The sequence below is a fragment of the Stenella coeruleoalba genome (assembly GCF_951394435.1).
Source record: "Stenella coeruleoalba genome assembly, chromosome: 6".
Classification (NCBI taxonomy): domain Eukaryota; kingdom Metazoa; phylum Chordata; class Mammalia; order Artiodactyla; family Delphinidae; genus Stenella; species Stenella coeruleoalba.
This window is the reverse complement of record NC_137151.1, coordinates 53525903-53548018: the sequence shown is the minus strand read 5'-3', so window position 1 is coordinate 53548018 and position 22116 is coordinate 53525903. Positions and strand designations below refer to the sequence as shown.

At 36.3% G+C, this 22116-nt stretch overlaps 1 long non-coding RNA gene across 3 annotated transcripts in view; it reads left to right on the top strand.

Moving 5' to 3' along the window:
- Window positions 1-22116, top strand: part of LOC307187986 — a 325306-nt gene that overhangs the window by 2553 nt on the left and 300637 nt on the right. For all 3 annotated transcript variants that reach the window (XR_013828776.1, XR_013828777.1, XR_013828778.1), the window contains exon 2: window positions 359-501. This is a non-coding gene — a long non-coding RNA (uncharacterized lncRNA). The remainder of the gene's footprint in view (window positions 1-358; window positions 502-22116) is intronic.

Here is a 22116-nt window from a genome sequence, read left to right as displayed (position 1 = left end):
AGAAACGGCTGAGGGGAGAGTGGAGACCTGTGGAAGTGGAGCCATTTGTTAATCCGGGGAGGAGAGAGAGTTGAGGTTTTTATTACCCTTTTCTTCCCCTAGGAGAGGGAAGGGAAGTATTCTTCATCCACGTTAAGTGAGGGACCTTCCATATAATTACTTGTAGAAATTGGAGGTGCCTGCAAGAAACAAAGATTGGCATCTTGTCCTTATTTAGACTTCTGCTAATCTGATCTCTGTGACTACTTGGGAGGGGGAGAGGAGAGTTGGAGAGAAATGTCAGGCAGAGAGAAGAGAAGCCCACAAACTGACTGCTTGGTGTGGCATGGATGTGGTTTGTTCTTCTGGGTCCCTGCAGTGTGTACAAAGTGGCCAGACCTGATCCAGTTGGCTGAAGATCCACCTCAGAGGACTGGATGAATGATCCTGCTGCAAGAAGCAAGGAGGAAGCCTACCTGGTGGGATAGAAGAGGTTGAACCAGGACAAGTCTTCCACATCAGGTACCAGTTGAAGTGGGGATGGGCTGCTCCCCAGCTACCCAGGGAGCACCAGGATTTGTGCGTGGGCCACTCATGTAGCAATTCCAATTGCACATCTAGGTTCTTTCCTCTTTTAAATATATTTTTCTTAGTCATAATCCATGAATATTTCATTGTCACTCCTACTGTTCCAATTGTTATGATCTTTTCTGGTTCTTTAACCACGCCACATTCCCTTTTGTTTCTGGGCTCTTACATATGCTGTTCCATCTGCTTAAAACACTTTTCCTCCTGCTCAGTGACTCATTAACTCCTATTAATTCTTTTAAAGTTTCAGCTTAATGTTGCTCCTTTAGGGAAGTCTTCTTTGAATCCCCAGTGGTTTTGTCCTCCTCTAATGTGCTTTCTTATTCTGAAATTCCCCCTTGTAACAAATATGTCAGGAATCATATCTGTCTTATTCAAAATTGTACTCCAGGACCTAGCACGGAGCTTAGTGGAGTATGGATAAATAATGTATATTCCTTGTCTGAACAAATGAAGGAAAGTAACTATAGCCACAAAAGAAAGAATGAGAACAGTAGATTCGTATTGTGCCTAGCAATCAGTTGTGTACTATAGATCATTCACACTTTGGAAGCATTACTATGGCCAAATGAAATGTCCGTTTTGTCTCTAGCCATTTACCCACAGGCAGTCACGAATCACATTGACAATATTGATTTTGATTGTCTTAATATTTTTGGCATGGCTCAGGGTTGGGAAACCAGTTGTGGTTGTACTCAGGTAGGCCTTTCACAGAGATGGAGCTAGGTGTGATTTCCATGAGACGGTGTGAAGAATCTTAAGGCATCACTTACCTTAAAGATCTCTTCCCCACTCATCTATACTGTGCCAGAATTCCCATAGTGTTATTAAATACTCCTTTGAAAGTGAAGGTGCACTAAGGAGAGATGCATTTTGGGGGTGTGAAGGCTAATGTGGATGATGCAGCAGCTCTCCTTTGGTTGTCTTGCGTTCACATGTCTGTTATCTTCTACTCAAGGTCTACATCTCCTCCTCCAGTCAGGTAGGTCTTGCTAGGTGAATACAAAAGGGGACCCGAAGGGCACTGGGGAGTCCTTAGTGTCCTTATTGGGAAAGGAGGAGCATGACATAGTTCATTTCCAAGTTTCCTATTAGCTTTGGCAATCCACGGTTTCATCTAAAATAAGGCATTTTATTGTAATGAAACAGCACTGGACTAGGCGTCAAAAGATCAAGTGTTTTTTATTAACAATCTCAGATGTCAGTTAACTTCTCCAAGTTTCAGTTTCTTCCTCTGAAAATTGTTATAATTTATGATGTGTTACGCCTTTTCCAACCTTAACATTTAATAAATTTTGATAATTATTCCCAATAATGGAGAATATGGAAGAATAAACTTTGAAAATTCTCTTTTATAATAATGTAATAATTCTGTTCACTAAAAGGATGGGACATGGGTAATAAATATATTAAAAAGAGAGAAATTTATCTAGAACTCACCAAAATATATTAAAAAAGAAATACCCTGAACATGAATTTTTATTGAAATATCCATCTTTCGTCTCTAGGAAATTGAAGGAAGCACGAAACACTTGAGAAAGATGATCCAAATAGCAAAGTCTCCGGCAGGTTAAGGAAAGGGGTGGGAGAACAAGATTACCTTTATGAAAGACATTTAAGAGAGAAATTCTAGATGACCTTGGCTTTGGCAAAAATCTTCCCAGGCATTAAAGGTCATACGAATTTCTCCAATATATCTATGAATGGATTGATGTGTTACTGTATTTCTATTACTCCCTGAGTGAACCTCACAAACTCCACGTTCTTTACTTCCATATTATGAGTTGAAAGGGATAAGAGGGATTAAGAAAAAGTAAAATTCCCATTTACTCTTTTATAAAAATTTCAAACCAAGTTTGCTTCCACCATGTACAAAGAGGCATTAGGCAAGAGGCTTACTCTTTGTGTGAGAAGTTGCTGCATGCTGCAGAAATCCGTGGCTGGGCTCTCAAGATGGCCTATTTAAGGCCAGAGGTCCCCTTTCTCCTGAAATTCAAAGGTCTGGCTATAGGAGAGAAGCATGCAGGGAAGATTCCTTCACAAAAGGTCGGAGTTGGCCCCTCATCTGAGACAGATACCATCACAGGGCAACAGGGCATCTCAAGATCAGTGGGTTGAATTTCCTGCCTCTCTTTAGGGGCCTTCAAACTTACAAAAATTAATCCTTTTGATTGACTCCGTCTCCTAATCTTGAAGATAAGCTCAGAACATTTACCAGTTCTCAGCACTGCTTGCCAGGCCAAGTCTCAGCACCAAATTATGAATTTTGTCATCAGTGACCTTTCCAATCTTCCCTTTTTACCTGCCCACTTGGTAGCTCAAGTCCTCCTCCTTCCTCCTCTGTCAAAGTGTTTGGGGTTGTTAAGGATTTAAAGAGATCAAATCTTTCAGTCTTTTCATTTTCAGAAGAGAAAGCTAAGATCTAAAGAGGTTAGATGACTTCCCTAAAGATATACTTTTAAATCCTCTTGGTGATTTCAATATAAGCCATCTGAATTATTACTGATGTTGGGGGAATCATCATTAATTGGTTTCACATGTATGTCACAAAAATTTTAATTTGGTACTGCCTATCATTTCCCGATATTCAAGTGTCAATGCAGGTAAGATATAAATCATAACCTATCATTCATTTTTAAAACTTCTTAGCAAAAAACTTTTGGGATATGAGTTATTTGCTATTATTTTGAAAACAGTTTTAAACTATGAAAATAAAAATTGGCTTCCACTTAAAGAATATAGATCTAAAAAGAAGGAGTAAATACAAAATAAGTCTGTGAGCCAACATTGATGAGACGTTAGTGATTTAAATAGTGTAGAGCATAAACACAAGTGTCAGGTGGACTTCTGAAAAATCAAGGTTACTTGCTTTTTTGGGGTAAGTGTGTAGGTGAGTCTTCTCTGGGCCAGCATGCAAGGATGAATAGACTGGAAGGCAGAGGCATCTGGCCTAGGAATCCTAAAGTGTTATCCATCTTGCTCAAGACAGCCATTACCATCTTCTCAACATTTTTTGTAGCACTGCTTGATGCAAAACGGTTCCCAGGAGGCTTCTACCTGCCAAATGAACTTCAGCTTTTCTGTAGAAACACTGACCTGGGAAATCTTACAAATAGGCAACCTCAGTGGAATCTTTTGTCATTACCATATTGGCACCCCCTTATCCTTGTTCCCAATGTAAAGGTTTCACTGCCTGCTGAATTGCTCTTATCAAGTTTATTTTGTCAACTTTGCCAGAGAGAGAGTTATGATAGATTTTTAGTGTGGAAAAGAACTTGTTAGTCTTTTAGATAAATGATGTATCTTTGGATATATTTCCCAATAAAATAATTTAGTGCTGGGGCTTCCCTGGTGGCGCAGTGGTTGAGAATCTGCCTGCCAATGCAGGGGACACGGGTTCGAGCCCTGGTCTGGGAAGATCCCACATGCCGCAGAGCAACTGGGCCTGTGAGCCACAACTACTGAGCCTGCGCGTCTGGAGCCTGTGCTCCGCAGCAAGAGAGGCCGCGACAGTGAGAGGCCCGTGCACCGCGATGAAGAGTGGCCCCCGCTTGCCACAACTAGAGAAAGCCCTTGCACAGAAACGAAGACCCAACACAGCCATAAATAAATAAATATATTTATTAAAAAAAAAAAATTTAATGCTAAAATAAATGGTATAATTTTTGTGAAGTCATTATATCTCCTCCTAGATGTCAAATGTTACTAATTTTATTAAAATAAACAAAACATTTTCTATAATTTAAAACATATTCTTAACATAATGAGAAATAATAACTTACTGAAGAAACTATTAAACACCAGCAGAGTGTGATTTTTAAAATAATTTAATGAATATTTTATACCCATTTAAAAATATTCCCTTTTTAAAAACCAGCATATAAATTGTTGGCTAATGTTATAATCATTCGTAGAGAACCAGACCACTCAGGCCTCTTGCTTTTGCTGTGTTTGCTCTGAGTGCACTTTTCTCTTCCCGACCACAGTGGTTTAGAAGATGTAACTTCACAGAAGAACCTCTTCTACTTGCTATGCCCCATCTGCCATTTACATCATTTGAATAGTTATGTACTCATTTTCAGAAGCCTTCTTTCAGGAAGTAATATTTCTTTTTTATGGAAAGGATAATATGTGAAAAGACAAATGCCTACAATGAGAATAAACAAATAAAGTCATGGACTTTCTGCTTTAGGTCCATATCTGTGAAGAAGGACTCTCACCTCTTTCCATTCTTGCCAGTAGTGGGATGTTCTTGTGTTACTGGTATTTGTATTCCTTTCCTTAAAGTCATCTTTCATTCAGTATCTTATAAAGTATGTGGAACCATGCTAGGTCTACTGCTGTGGATTAGCTGCTGCACAAAGATCTTACTGTGCACTATTGGAAGCATGAAGACGATATCCTGTGTGCAGCCATTACAGAGAACAGCAGAACGTTAGTCTTCTCTACCAATGTGAATCTAAATGCCAATCCATGGAAAGATGGTTTCCAAACTTGGGACTGCCAAGGACCAAATTCTGCCGTCTAAAGATTGGAAAAACTGAACGTGTTCTCATTTCTAATTAACTTCGATGATGCTGACTCTCCATAGAAAGGCTAATGATAAGGCTTTCAGCAATCTTGGTTCATATGGGAGACCAAGATGCCAGTGTGGATGAAATCAGTAACTTAGGCTTATTCCTTTGTATGCAGAATCAGTGATGCGTTTAGATAAGATCTTATGACACAGACCACATGTAGAACTCTAGATATGAAGGTAGCTAGGGTAGGCTCAGGGACAAGGCTTCAAAATCCTGCTGTATTGCTGGCTCTGCCACACGCGTCGCCCCCTCTTGTGTGCTGGTGTGTGTGTATGTGTGTGTTTCTGTTCCTTTCTCTGAAATTGTTGTCTGTAGCATTATTTTCTGTTTAGTGCTTGGAGCCATTACAAAGAAAGAAAACTAAAAACTGTAAATAATGAGAGTTTGTCTTTGTACGCCATGCACATTCTGGCAATTCAAAAGCACTCGCTATATGCAAAATGCCAAGCTAAGGCATAGGTGAGGCTCAAAGTGGAATAAGATACCCCAGCCCTTGTGGGATATTATAATCTGGGATTGTGAAATAGGCAAATCTAAAAGTATCAATATTTCTTGTGCAGGGTAGACCAAGTTGAATGGTCAGTAGAAGTGAGCATTGAGAACATGGGCTCTGGCTTCAGACTGTCATGCAAATTCAGTTCTTACAGCTTAACATGCATGTGATCTCGGGAAAGTCATTTAATCTCTGGCAGCCTCAGTTTCCTCATCTGAGAAATTGCAGTTAAATTGGAACCTACCTCATGGAGTTGTTGAGAGGATTAAACATGATAATTTATGTTAAAGTTCCTTTTTTATTTATTTTATTTACTATTTTATTTTACTTTTATAGAAATACGTTTGACATACAATGTTATGTTAGTTTCAAGTGTACTACACGGTGAGTTGACATTTACATACATTATGAAATGGTCACTGTGGTAAGTCTGATAACCATCTCTCCCCATACAAAGCGTATACTTAACATATTCTTTATGCTATATTACATCCCCATGGCTTATTTATTGTATGACTGTAAGTTTGTACCTCTTAATCGCCTTCACCTATTGACCCAGACTCCCACCCTTCTCCCCTCTGGCAGCCACCCTTTTGTTCTATCTAAAAGTCTACGTTCATTTTATTTTGTTTGTTTGTTTTGTTTTTTAGGTCCCACATATAAGTGAGATCATTTGATATTTGTCTTTCTCTGTCTGACTTATTTTACTTAGTATGATACCCTCTAGATCCATCCATGTAGTTGCAAATGACAATATTTAATTTTTTATGACTGGGTAATATTCCAGTGTATTTATATGCCCTACCATTATCCGTTCATCTATCGATGCACACTTAGATTGCTTCCATATCTTGGCTGTTGTAAATAATTACAATAATTTATGTTAAACTTCCTTTTTTTAAACATAGTGCTAGCCACACAACAAACCTTATGGCTTAATAAATATTGGCTATTATAAACAAAGTCCCATGGGGTGATAAGATACGTGTACCATTGACAGAGTAAGATAAATAAATAGAATAAAATAAGAGTAAAATAAATCTGTCTCCATAGAGGATTATACTTTAAGGCTACCTAGAGTTGGCTTTAACTTACACATACTGGTAAGTTATGCAGGTTTTACACGTTGCTAAGTATGTTATTCAGTGACAAGATATATACTAACAATGGCAATTAAAGCAACTTAAAGTAGCACTGTAATACATCACAGAATACCTTCATAAGGAAACACAGTTGCTGTAGATAATTTTAGATGGTTATGATTTTATGAATATTTTAAGAAGTAAAAATAAGCAGTGAAGTGTAGTGCTATTATTTTTAAACACAGATCTCAGAAATCTAAAACTCTGTCATGGAAGAACTCTAAAAAGCTCCTTTAATAAAGGAAGATGTCTCTCACTGCATGAAAGATTTACCTTTGCGTATGCTGATTTCTGAATGAATGAAATTTTGTAGCATCTTTAAAAAGTAAATACATATGAAGCATTGTTTTCAATGTTGTTTAAATACAAATTTGCAGATGTTGGCTTTCTGTACATAAATATTATAGCCAGATTGAAAGCACAGAAGAATAGGCAATTTTGAGATGATATTAATAAATATCTGTTTTCTTAAAGTTTGCCCAGGGAAGTCCAAAACGGAGCTCTGAGAGTTACGTGGACTCTATCACAGCAAAAATTACTAGTGATAGAAGACACTATGAGAAGTAGGTTTGTTTTCAGTTGTGGTTGAAGCAGAGGAGCTCACCTTCTTCAGAAATTAATGGAAGCTTTCAATCTTGCTGGCATTGCTACTTTATCATTCATATGACTAAACAGACAATCAATTTAGTAGCAATGTGTGGGAATGAAGGGAAGGAACAAATAAGCTATGAATGATGAGAACAGAAAAAATCAAAACCCCCTCCCTTATTCTTTTTTAATGGCTAATACCAACAGGGACAAGACCAGTAAAAAGAGGTTAATGAATTGCAAAGATCCTTTAGAAAGTGATTGACTGGTATTGAAGCACAGTCAAATCAGTCATAAATATTTACTTTTATTAGCAACAGTGGGTTGCCTGTTATTTTCAATTGATTTTTAAAGCTGGCAAACATCTACCACTGTATTATCAAATGTTTCCAATTTTGTCAATATTTCTGCGCTCTAAACAATTCCAGAACACACACAGCCTCCTAACCCCTATTTCAAATGTAGTTTTTCAGCATAATTTCCAAATGATTACAAATGACAAAGTGAGTTTCTCTATATCATTAAGAATAATTATAATCTTTTCATTTTGACGTTTGTTCAAATGGATAGAATGGCAGCAATTGTAGGATTAATGTTCTCTGACAATCTATATTCCACTACCATTGACTTGCTAACCTGCAGTTGTGTTATTTGTTTCACCAAGTGAGAATGAACCATAATAGAAACCTCTTAAAAAAAAAAATCCAGTCAGTGTAGCAGTGACTAGAACTACAAGAGTTGACAGGGCAACATCGTTCCAGTTTTTGAACAGTGTGCAATATTGCTGTTTACATGATTGGATAAAATGCTGCTTTATTTTGTAAAATCCCATCCAACATAAGGACATTTTCCTGAAACTTGCTGTCTAGACCATCAAAAAGATGGAAATTCCTTTTAACACAGCTTTTGTAACATTAAGATCCAATAATTCAATTCAAAGGAACATAACAAAAGGAATTTCCTACAGATAACAACAAAGAGTTAATATTTCCCAGGGCAGACAAGTTTCCAATTCAATTAGTTTTAATGAACCTTCTGCTCACTGGTTACTGAACTAGAAAGAACAGCAATAAATGCCCAGAGGAAAGAGAGAGAGGATATTAAAGGAGGGTTAGTGTATAGTATATAAATTTCCAAGTTGACTAAAAGAGTAGCCTTGATGTAGTTTTGGGAGCTAAAGACACAGAATCAGATCTGTCTTCTGAGTTTAGTGTACAGGAAGAGCAAATCTCAGCCACTTGTTCTGTGCGATGAAACTAACACACTAGTTCATCCCCTCTGTCTGATAGTAAAAGAGATAATAGAATAGAAAATGCAGTCATACAGGTTCTTGAAAGAACTGAGCATATTCTATAAGGAAAATATAAGATAAATTCTTTACTAATAAGCAGCAAACCAGATTTGTTGGTTTATACATGTGTATAGATATTTATATGTATATATATATGACAAATGTGTATCTGTCTTTCAATATTTTTTTCAAAAAATTATGATAGTTTTTTTTCAGTTTGCATATAACAAATTATATTTTCACTCACACGGAACAGCATAGACACATAATTATGAAAGTAAAAAGCTGCTATACACAAGCAATTTTTTGAGATCCAGAGAATGAGTTTTACCCTAAGAATTTAATGGATTTCATATTTTTATTTGATTCTGATGGTCACCTTAACCTGTAGTATAGCACGGCAAACTTATATTTACAGGATCAAGCTGCAAGTCATACTGTGGTTAAACATGACTACCCTCACAGATATGATTGTATCAATAAAAATCCACTCCAGTTAAATATTTGAAATAAATAATAGAGTCCAGCAAGAGCCTCCATGTCTATTATTGTTTCAAGTAAGCATTGTCAGGAATTTTTCCATTTCTTGAATTTCTTAAAAAAAAAAAATTCATTTCTGGTCACACTTTCATTATGCTGAACTATCCCTTCTATTCTTAGTTACAACCTAGTTCCCACCAATGTTTTGGAAATCTTTTTTTGGATACTGAATATGAAAAGTTCTGAATGCATGGTATTAGAAGGAATCGATATTTTCCATACTGCATAAGGATTCTCCTAACCCCAGAGGTGTCCATTTTCTCCCACAAAAGTGTTAAAAGAACACAAATGCATTCTAAAGTAACCTGCAGCTTGTGTCACTCTGTTTCGTAAGGATCATTCTTGAGAATATGGCTGCACATTTGATCAGCAGCTACAGCATTTCAATGATGCATATTTTCCTTGCAGATGCATTTCGTTGATTGGGTTTAAAGTCAAGCTTGTGTTTGTGGATGGTTGCTTTGTCAGTGAACATTTGGATGTTGAAAATGCAGCACCTGGGTTGGTTTTCAGAGAAAAATGCTTTCAGCTTCATAATCAAATGTTTGACCACGACTGTAACAAAATGAGGATGAAATTGAACCAAATCAAATGCACAATTTTAGTTTAATAGCACAATGTCTCTCTTAAATAATCTTTAGAGAAGACCACCAAATAATCGATAACTTCTATCTGAAATGCTATGGAATCTATGTGTTCTGTTGTCCACTTGAAGCAAAGCTATTTTAATACCTTAAAAGTTATCAAAATTTTGATGTTATTCAATGGCCTTCTTTTATTTAGTTTTAGTACTGTATTTTTATCATGAAGAGAAAATATCCACTCATCACATAGTTCCTAAGAGATGATTGCTTTAAGTAGGAGGAAATGAAAAAGAACAGGAAATAAAATGAAACATAGAGCACTAATTTCTAGCAGAAATCCTTTGTCTTGCAATTATCTCTGTTCTGGCCACATAGAAAATTACTATAAATAATCCCACACTACACAAGAGATCTCACTCTAGTTTAAAAATAGAATATGATAGGGCTAAATATACTTATTAGTCAAAAGAGGTTGTTTCCAGGCATGGAGTTTAAAAATTCATTTCCAATTTAGACACTTGTTTTACTTTGTCATAAATTCATTTGAGGTTCTTGTGTATAAGTGGTTGGGTGGATTATTAGGGTTTCTGAAGGAAAGGGTTGGGGAATATAAAATTCACATTTGTACTCTTGGTAGTGACACAGGAAATGAAACTTTAGGGAAAGGGCAAATTTTTTATCAAATGGTAACTAGAATATGAAGTGTGATTATGAACACATCAGTGGAAAAATGAGCTTACTTACCAGTAGGGGTGCATCAAGGTGATAGAATTAAAGAGCATATTGTTGGATGGTAAAACAAAAGCAGAGGGACTCCTCCCACAGAACAATAGCGACACATGAATAGGCAGGGGTAGGCAGAAAAGGAAACAATATCTTAGTCTAAGGCATTTAATTGCAAAATAACACAAGTGTGCAGAGCACTAAAGACCTTTGATGCCCAATTTTCTTAAATAGGAAGGGAAACTCTAGAACTTTGCCTCCAAGGTATTACAAGAACTTTGTCAAGTTGCACATGAGAAAATAGAGCCCATAGCCATACAGTAAGCAAAAAAAATTCTGTTTGAGTATTGACATGACAGTTTTTGAAAGTTCAAGCAGAAAACCAATTATAATGAGCACTGGAAAGCCCGGAGCCCTGCTGTTCAATAAATAAAAAGTACAACAAACTATTTTCCAAAAAGGTTCTAGAGAGTTTCTTCTTGTCCCACTACTTACAATCTGATTACATAAATAGTCTCTATTTGCTGTTGAATTGCCAGGCAGCTGTATTAAAGTACAAATCAAATCAAGTCAGGATTAGAAAGTAAAAGAGCATGGTTTAAAGTAATCTATCCCCCAGGAACTGTGCTCAGATTCATCAAACAGAGCTTAAAGTACAGTATATCTTATACCCTCGTGTTTCCATGCTGCATTGCTGCAAAACCAGTTATTATTTTTGATATTCAGAGAATGTTGCTTATTGCTGAGGAAGGCTCACTTGCTTATTTAAAGGTACTATTTATATGTGCCACTTATTTATTACTTCTTTTGGTTAAGATTCATGGGAAGGACATAAGTACTAAAGACTAGTAGGCTTTTTATTGGTCATATCCTATGTGCCTCAGCTGTGAATTGTCATGAATGTTTCTTATAGAGGAATGAGTAATTTATTCCAGATTTTGGGTGATACACAGTTGGGATGATATTAAAGAAAAGCTAGGAGGCCTTAGATGCTAGTGGCTAATAAAAAATTATGTACACCTGCCCTTGCAAATCCTCCTCCATCCAGTTATTACCAAAGGAGAAGGTGACTTAGTCATCTCAACGTATAATTGTTTTAGATGGAAAGTTCTATATGTAGTTGTCGATGTACTCATCCTAGGCATCAATTTTTTGGTATTTACAAAATTGCTGTCACTTTAAAGTAGGATGAATAGGATTTCAATAATTATGTGTAGTTTTATCAATGACCATTTTCTTCTTTTATTGTAGAACAAACTTATTTAAATCTATAAATATAAGCTTATATTTCATCACGTTCTTTGTATTTCTATAATAGCTTAGTATCTATTCAGAGATGTTATAGTAGCTTCAGTTATCACATTCTACATTTATCTCCAAAAGGCATAAATGTAGCCTGTGAAGATCGCTAGATATTGATTTATAGTGATAAATACATATTTTCTGTGTAACATGGAGGGGAAAACAGGCAAAAGTGTTATTTCTGTGAGCTGAATAGCTTCCCGAAAGTGGGTAATGTGTGTTTTAACCAGGCAGCCCAAAGATCATTTTTCTTCCTACATCCCTGAGCTAGGGAAGAAAAAGTCGACGGTTGCCATTCATTAGCATTTCTCATGTAAGTAGCTCTACTTGCAAACTATACCACGTTAAAACAAACATTCAGTGTCATCATTGTGCACCAGGCTGTTTGAAATGCTGGCACCTCTCCATTGCAGTCTGAGGCTTTCAGCTCAATTTAAAATTTAGTTCTCTGCACTTTCTGACCTGATAATTACGACTGATGCAGATCACCTGTAGTGCAATGTAGCCAGGTGACTTGGGAGCAGTGGGAAGAGACCTGCATTCATGCAGGACTCTTGGAGCTTTCTCTGTATGGGGACAGAGATTCCTGTCTGAATTGTTAAAAAAAAAAAAGTGGGGAGGCTAAATAACCTTTCCTTCATCATCCTCTTCTAGATTTATTATGAAAAGGTCAAAATTGAATTTGTTATTTATAGCCTCTCTGAACCACATGTTATGAGGAAGGACCTTGCCAGTTTACCAGGGAAGTAACAGCAGACCAAGGGCCTTCACACAAGGTATTTGTGGGCCGAGTGGAGACATTTACCTGCAGACTCAGGCAGATGTTGCTTCTAAGAAATGGCTGCCGAATTGGTCTGGCTCTGTGTTTGAAACAAACAATTTTTGAAAATCTTTTAATGAAATATTGATTTTATCAAGCACATCAAACTAAAGGCAAATGCACCATGGTGTCATGATTAAAAAATAACGATATATTACAGGTAAACTAAGATAAATGAGTTAAGTGCTCAGTTTGCGGTGCAAATTGAAACCATATATCACAACCTTTCATTATATTACATTACTGCTAGAGTACAGAATATGGAAGCTGATTGAATGGTAATATCAAATTAGTAGGAGATTTACCCTGCTTCAGTTGATGGTGGAATGTGGAGCTAAAAGAGATTGTTTCCATAACAAAAGTTTTTAAAAGATATTTTTTAAGTGAATGCAGCTGATAATCAGGGAGACTGTGGCACTCTGAAATTGCCCTTCGCAGATCTCGCATGAAGAAATGAAGGGATCTGTATTAATTTTAAACCTCCCTTTGATTGGGTGAACCTGTCTCCGTTTTGTATGACATTGTTGCCACAGGTCATTGCCTGGTGCGGTGTACCATGAAACAAACAAATAGAAAAAGGCACCTTCTGGCACTTTAAGTCTCACTGCCATCTGACTACTACCCTAGTGGTTCAGAATGATGAAAAGCAGAGGCTGGGAAAAACCTTCCTATGGTTAGATTGGGAAAAATGAGCATGATGATCACATGTGCTGGGAAGGGCAGGAGAGACAGCTGAAGTCATCTCAGAACTCAAGAGAAAAGGGGAAGACAAGAGGTCACAATTATATTCTAGAATCACACTCCCTTTCACGGAGATCTGATATATTCAGTTTGTTCTTGTATGGTGCTTAGGGAAGTTCTAATTAAGGGAAGAAAGAATTTTGACACATGTGAAGCAGAGATCAATATTTAGCACTATAATCAGCAATTCCTGATGGTTTGACAATGTCACTATACACACTGTAACTATCCATTATTTTCTCAGAGAGGAGAGCCAGGCAGAGGCTAACAGGCTTATGGCAAGCTATCATGAATCACATAAAGCAGTGTCTCATTCGCTTCTATTTGTCTTGCTTTTCATCTTCATTCATCCTTATAAAGAAGGCTGTACTGCCACCAGCACTGAAACACCACCCTACTTCTGAACTGCAACAACAAAAAGCGAAAACAGTTTCTAAAAATGTCTACCCTATGAAGTGAAATAGCTACTTTCCAGAGAAAATGAAAAAAAGGTAGTGTTTACCCTCTGAAAACATACATGGTAGATTCCCTTTACAGTTAACCTAAAGGGACTCTATTAGCCACTAGAAAAATACTAATTTAAAACAGTTTGGGGGGAGGTTATATTTATAGTAAGTTACAGGTTTAGAATATATTGATCTCATTTTTCATCCAGACTAAACTGTGTCTGCTCTATAACAAAGAAAATCCCACTGTCACAAAGCTGACCCAAATTCTGTATAGAATTTTGGTTTTGGCTATAGAGATGGATTTGTAATAAAATATCAGAATAGCTAGTCGCCTTAACTTTAGGGGTGCAAGTAGGTGATAGAGTTCCATGTTCAGGTTTTCGTCCCGCAAGAGATGTGTCAAGATGCAAATCTTCCTTTATGTTCATGGATATGAAAAGTTTGTTTATAAGGCATCTCCCCCACCAGATTTTGGCTATGATATGTGTCAGTTATGTAGTCTACCTGGATAATTTGGTTTCTGATTTTTAAGTTACATGTTTGGTTTTGATATCATAATAATCGGTGATCATTTTAGCACATTTAACGCCAATGCAAAATGAAATGCAAATTCCAAGGCTATTGTTCACTTGATTTTAAGTTAATTGCATTCTATCACTCCTTTTAAGTATTAAGTGCTATTCTTTGTTTTTTTAATATTAAAAATTATGCCAGGTCTAGTTAATTTTTAAAAATTAATTGTCAGAAAAGTGATTTCAAGATTTATTTAGTTTCGCACATCAGGTTTTGATTGGAGAACATGTACCTGGATTAACTTAAAGAAATAAACACCCTGTAAAAAGTGATGGAATAATTTGAGTTCAATTTACATACAGAACATTATTTCCAACATTTTTCATAACATTCTCAGGCATGCAGCATGCAATGTATGACTGTAGGTGGAAGTGGAAGACCTGGTGTCTTGCATTTCAAACTGTCAGCTGATTCTCACTGCTCTGTTCCTGTTTAAGTGAGATGCTGACACAAGCTCACACACTGACTATCCCAAGTAGCACTAATTAAGGGCTGTCCAACTGTGCTTTCTGTTGAGTAGTTTGCTCCAGTGGGTGACAGGAAACAGCCTGAGTTCTGTCTGCGGAATGACATAACAAAGAAGGTTAAAAAAAAAAAAAGACAACACAGATCTGGTGGGCTGGATAAAAAGACCTAAGAGAGATCTAACTTGCCTATTTGTTGCTATGAATCTGTAATTTTAGATTAAGAAAACTTGCTAAGTCACTGTTTATTATCAGTTTATTAGGGTACTTTTGGCTAAAATTAGTCATAATTATATGAGAAGAAAGTGAAGTAATAGGGAACTTGGGGACCAAGCATTCTTTTTATTCAAAAGGTTATCAATAAATATCTTTTATAAATTGGTGGTCAAATGTTGTCATTAGGGTGTAATGGCATTATTTGTAACTTGGAGAATTTAGCTTAAAAAGTAAAGACTTAAAGGGAATGACTTCCTTGTGTATGACTCTGAAGGTTAATTTATTAGCAACCAGGTTGATTAAGGAAGTGTTATCAAAAAAAAAAAAAACGAAAAGAAAAAGTAAAAAAAAAACAGGAAAACCAAAACAAAAACAAAAATTCCCACAAATAAGGAAGTAACTAGAGTAACATTAATCGTAAGTTCCTTTACTGGGTTTTCCTTAAAACGCCAATGGATTTGAATCTGAGATTTAGTGTTTTTCTCCACTCCCTCTAAAAATAACCCCATGTAGAGTCTTAGAAAAATAAAAAATATAAATGAGCCAACTACTCCCCAGGGTATAATATCATTACTTGGAAGTATAATAGATCAGCATGAATAGCTGGTCAAAACTAAAAGAGAGGAAAAACACCAAACTGTTCTCAGGGTGTTACTGTGTATTCTAATGAGGATATCCTCACCATCCTCATCATCTACTAGAAGACACAGGGCTAGAACCAAATACAGAGTCAATTTCTTGACAGCACTAAGCGATAACGCCTCCTGGCTGCTGTGGCGTGCTTGAGAAATTGGCTGGCCCACTACTGTCCTTTTACAGTGGTTTCATTTTATTGTAATCCAAAGATCAAAGGTCTGTAACTCTTTAACCAAATTCCAATGTCTGCCAAATTCAATAGCTGTCATTCTTATAGAAAAAGGCAGTGTAATATGTGTGTCCTGATCTAATTTTATAGAAAAAGACACAATTTACATACTGTTTATTTAGTTAAGTCCCTAAAATCAATACCTTTGTCTGTACCTCTTTTGTTTAAGATACATCATGACATGGCAAACGGCTATATAAATGAATTTTTCTAAACCACACGCATTGTTAATGCTTCTCTATTGCACACTCAAAAAAGAATAGTTGAAATCATAGCATTTTATAGATCAGCCTAAATGTATTTTAATATTGGATTACTAAAGAATGTTAAGTTTTACATTTCTAAAATTATAAATTTTGTTTGAAAAGGTCAGTCATTTTCCTGAGCCACATTTACCAACAGGAGAACATATTTCAACCATTGAAATGAAAGGAAAAGTGATTATGTTCACTATTAAGAGAAAATAATTCTTAAAAATGTGTCTCTGTAACAAACAAATGAAAACCCAGACAACAATGATCTCCAGGAAAAGTTTCAGGATGAAATAGCAGTATTCTCAAGGAAGAAAAAATCCACTTAGGGTGAATAAGAAACAAATCCTTTCAAATAGTTACCTTATAGATTAATCTGCAATTCATAACACCTAAGGAAGAAAAGCATGGTTTGGCTCTTACAGTTCACAGACATCTCTGTATTGATATTCCTATGGTCAGGGCAATGTTTCTCTGAAATATGAAGCAAATGACTGTCTTTGGAACGATTTTTTTCCAGCTCTGAGAATAGCTATTTATGTGTTAATTTTGCATTTTTAATGACATGTGGCTTTTATATTTTGATTAGCTCTTTAGAATACTTTCCTTCCTCCATTGTCTCTGGTATGTAACTATAATTAGTTGGCAAGATTAAGCAGGGTGGATCTTAGTGACACATACACTATGGTTAGTGGTGGGGACCACGTAACAGTGAATATTTAAACGTGTGTGTGAAGACCTACACAGTTACTCCTTTAGTAAAATTTGATAATTTTGTGCTTTAAAAAGGCTAAAGTTTAATGTTGATCCCATTTCAATTCATCAGACTTAAATGGCTAATGTATTCATATATGTTTTCTTTTCACATGAGATATTCAGTTTTCTGCTAATTTTTCTAGGAAGAATTTTTCCAAGCTGAAATGAGACTAAATCTTTTAAGAAATGAAACCTAAACCATGTATCCTCCACATAAAGACAGTTACTGAACCCAAATATCCCATTTTTATCTCATGAGAGGGAGAAGAACTTGACGATTCTTGATGAATGCAAGGGTATTGGGGCCCCAAATCTGAGGTCTTATCGCTTTTATTTATACTTTAGATTTTTAACTGCATAACCTTGCATTTAACTTTGGTAAAACTGCTCTGCTATTTTTTAGCTCATTTTCACAAACTGTACACTCTCACCATATTCTATTTCCTTCATTTTGGTGCTTTAGGTTCTGGTATTTAAGTTTATTCTCTGGCCCTAAGCTAGTTTGTGGGTTAGTCTGGATATCAGAAAACTCTCCATTCTCCAATAAGGAAAATCTTTTAGAAATTTTCATGCTTCAAGAAAGAACGTGTGCCTGGGAAATTAAGAACATAAGTCATTTCTCTTAATTATAGGATATTTCTAAGTACCTGTCATTGCCACAGCTCCTCCATGATAATCTACTTATCCATTCATCTTCCTACCCATCCATCCATCTAACATATTGAATGTCTTCTATATGCCAGGCACTGTACCATTACTATATATCAAAGATTACTATATCAGAGTTGCAGCTCTGAAGGGATTCTTGCTATAATGGAGACAGTCACATAAAAAAAAACCCAAAAAACAAATCAAACCCCCAATACTAAAGCTATGATCCTATATATTAAAAAATACTTTGTATCTTTTTGTAGACTGAAGTGTCAAAGTTGTATGAAAATCTGGTGCATGTACCTCCTTTCCTAAATCTGAAGGATTGAATGATACTAATGTGGAGAAAAGGGTGCTGATTGTTCATCCTGGCTTTTTAGTTGATTTTGGGAAATGAATACCTCATGGTAACTTGAGTAGAAACAATTGCTTCTGAAAAATCTAACAGATAGCTATTTTCTCCAGACTCAGATTGGAGAAAAATTACCATAATACTGAATAGCTGTGGTGTTTCTAATTTGTTTTCATTTTATCATTTGCCATTTGTGGTCTTCATGTCACTCTTCATAGAAACAGTATAGCTCAGTGCCCTCAGACTTTGTCCTCTGCACACCATGTCCAAGGGCAGGAAGGCGCATCTTCTGAAGCCCTTTTTTTTTTTTTTTGAGATGTTGAGTTCGTTTTTATTAAATATTAATCAGAACCATATGAAACTGCCCTATTTCTGGGTCAAAAATAAAGCCCCATCAAATGTAGGCAATTTCCTATGGCTCAGATAGATGCTGTCTGCAGTGTCCTGGGCACCAAACGAAGAATGGGGCCCGGTGAAGCCCATTTTTTCTGTGACTGTCAGGTAATACGTAGCACCCTCCAATTTTCACCCAAAAATCTCCTATTCCTGTACTGCTGCAGTGTCTGGAGTCTGGGACCTACTTTGTTTCTTTGTTATTTAAGACCTTGTTTAGAGAAAATTAATATTTCCCAAATATTAAAAAATTTCCCTGGACACATTGTCCAAATAACTGTCCAAATATTAATATATGGACAATTAACAAAACGTTACGTCACTCAGTAATATGCAGTTGTCTCTGGCTTTTGATTCCAGTACATTTGACATGCATACTCTTTGTTTGAAACATTTTGCTAGGAAATCTATCAGGTTACAGCTGCAAAAGGGTTAATTCTTGCCCACTGGTTTCTCATCACCTAGTGAGTGGTAAAGAAAAGTATTTACTTCCAAAACAAGGCAAATTATGAAAATGTAGATGATTTGAGAGCAGTTTTTTTATTCCCAGTAGTCAATAAGAATGAAAGAATTAATATCACTTAAAATATTTTTCTTTGGAAATTAATTCACATTTTAATTTTATATCATATAGACTATTTTGTCCATTACTTGGATATAATGTTATCATTATTTGGAGGTTGACTTAATACTTGACATGGGCAGTAGAAAATTGGGTTTACAGATATAACCAGGAAGAATTTTTTTCCTGTCACCACTAATAATTCAAAATAGAGGGCCATGTTAAATGAGAAACACTTCTCTGAGGGTAGAAGAAGGAAAGTATGGGTCCCAGTGTTCCCACTTAATTGATTCATCTGACAGACTGTTTCAGATCTAAAGTTTGGAGACCTTGCTGATTATAGCTTATATTCAAGATAGAAAAAATGTTTTGATTTATATCTAAGATGCTAACACATAACTATTACAATATGATTATATACTGCACTATTTCAAAAGAAAGAAAGGAACAAAGGAGGGAAGGAAGGAGGGGGAGGGTAGGGAGAAAGGAAGGACAGGTCAGCTACTGAGCTGGGCAATTCACAGACATTATTTCTATGCAAGGTAGATAATATTATATTCGCTTTACAGATGAAAAAAGAAAAACTAGATAATTTAAGTACTTTGTCCCCGATTACACATGCAGTAAGTGCTGAACTCAGCTTTGAACCCAGGTTTATCTGACTTTAGTCTACATACACTTTCCTTTATACAACTAGGATTCATGAGTAGGAGGAGGGACAAATGGCAGATGTGACAAGTTGAGGAGAGAAGGATTATTTCTTCCATTTACATAATGCCTTATTAATACCTATTATGCCTTTGATCTTGGCTTAGACGCAAACATTCCTTGATCCTGCTATGTTTGTATACTTCTGTAGCACCTTGTACTTACCCTTTCACAGAATGTTAATCTGTATTCAATTGCCTGTATATTTGCCTTTATTTTCCTCTTGATAGAGGAGGAATCATGTCTAGCTTGCTCATCACTGAGTCTCTAATATTGTGTATTGCATTTATGACTGAGTTGGTGCTCAATAAATATTTGTTTAATTAATGGGGGAATAAGTAAATATTAAATGTTATACTTTTTATGCACATTTATTTATATTGCTTTGGAAAATATTTAGCTCTTCCCATGACTTCTAATTGTAGAAATAAGAACTTGTGAAGTTTTTGGAAACAAAATATTTTATATTCATTCTAAGTAGGTTGCAGGACATTCAGAACATGGTATGTTATTAGCCAAGTTTTGGTCAGGAAAACAGAAAGCACTCTAGGTGTTTCAAACAGGAAGGGTTTATTTATTTATTAAAACGTTTTTTAAAGGACAGGTTTAAACTTAAGAGCTTGAAATCAGTTGGAAGAACTGAGGATGTTGTGGAAGTCATGGAAAGCAGTTTGCTAGGGTTCAGGAACTCAGAAGTTTCCGGGAATTGCAGATACCCACTGCCAATGGACTCAGTTGCCTTCAGTATGAAAGGGGAGGAGATGTAGGAGAAATCCTGGAAGCCACTTCCAAATTCCCTGTGCCTGCATATTATTGCTGGAAGAATAATAATGGTTTGGGTTCTCTTCCATCTTCCAAATTTCATGTGAGTGCTCCTCACAAAGAGAGGGTGTCTTAGTTTCCTGTGGCTGCTGTAACAAAGTATCAAGCGAGTGATGGCTTAAAGCAATGTGCATTATTCTCTCATAGTTCTGGAGGCTGGAAGTCTAACGTGGGTTTCACTGGGCTGAAATCAATGTGTTGACAGGGCCACTCTTCTAGGGATTCTTGGGGCAAATCCATTTTCTTGACTTTGCCAGCTTCTGGAGAGTATTCCTATTCTTTGGTTCATGGCATCATATGACCTTTTTCTTCTTCCTGTTTCTTTCCATCAAACTGCCGCCTTCTTGTGTTTCAAATCTCCCTCTGCCTCCCTCTTATGAGGATGTGTATGATAACATTTAGGGTCAACCTAGATAATCCAGGATAATCTCCCTACCTCAGTATTCTTAATAACATCTGCGAAGTTCCTGTTGTCACATAAGGTAACACTCACAGCTTCCAGGGATTAGGAGCTGGATATCTGGAGGTGAGGGGGATAGGAGGTGGGAAAAGGGGACACTATTCAGCAGTATAGGGGAGAGCATATGAGGAACTGAAACTGAATGGTGGCTATAAAGCAATTGGTATCCAGCACAGATTTTGGTAACACTAAGTTGTCAATAAAGTTAATGGATTTTTATCTTTGAGCATTATTAGAAGATATGTGTCCTGAAAAAGGAAGCCATACTTCTGTTCTAGTTAGTATTGGTTGGAACACATGGAGATCAGTGGTTTTAATTCTGAGTATAATGCTTTAAAATTTCTTTTTTTCCTGAATCATTCTAAGGTAGGATGGAAGTAACCAGTAGTTTTAGTTCAAATGCACGAAGAACTTTCTAACCTTAAGAGTCGTTCTGTAATGGAATATGCTGCCTTGTGAAATAATGACAGACATTGATGGACATGAAATTAAGAGGGCATATGGCTACTGTCTATGAAGTCCTTAAAGTTCTATCCATGCCAGTTTCATTTAAAGGTTCTGTAATTCATAAATAAAGAAAATATTTTCTGATTAATTCAGGTTTTCAGATTTACCACTTCTTGAGCTTCTAGTAAGTTCTTTATGTTTAGTATTTACTGGGGTAAGTGCAATTTCTTTTTAGTTTACTCTAAATTTAATGGGCTGGAGCTTCAATAGATATCCCTTGCCCTGTTGGTTCTGAATTTTGCAGAAGGCTTTACTACCAACTAATCTCTTAAATTAGAGTTGTTCATAACTTCTCCTTTCTTATATGATGCACACTATTTTCAACAAACCCCATGGTTTCTACTTATTAAGTCTATATTGACTCTATTTTTATCTTCATACCTTTTTATTAGTTAATAGATTTTGCTAATGCATTCTTTCAGTCATCACTTACCTAAACAAAAGTATATAATTCTTTTAGTTTGATTTTGCTGTATACTGAGTGTTGGTACACCTCTCCCTCCACCCCAAGTTCGCATGTTGAAACCTAATCCCCACAGTGATGGTGTTTGAAGGTGGGGCCTTTGGCAGGTGATGAGGTCATAAAGTGAGGCCCTCATGAATGGAATTAGTGTCCTTATTAAAAGACCACACTTGTCCCTTCTGTCATGTGAGGGCACAGTGAGAAGACAGCCATCTACGAACTAGAAAGTGGGCCTCTCCATTCACCTAATCTC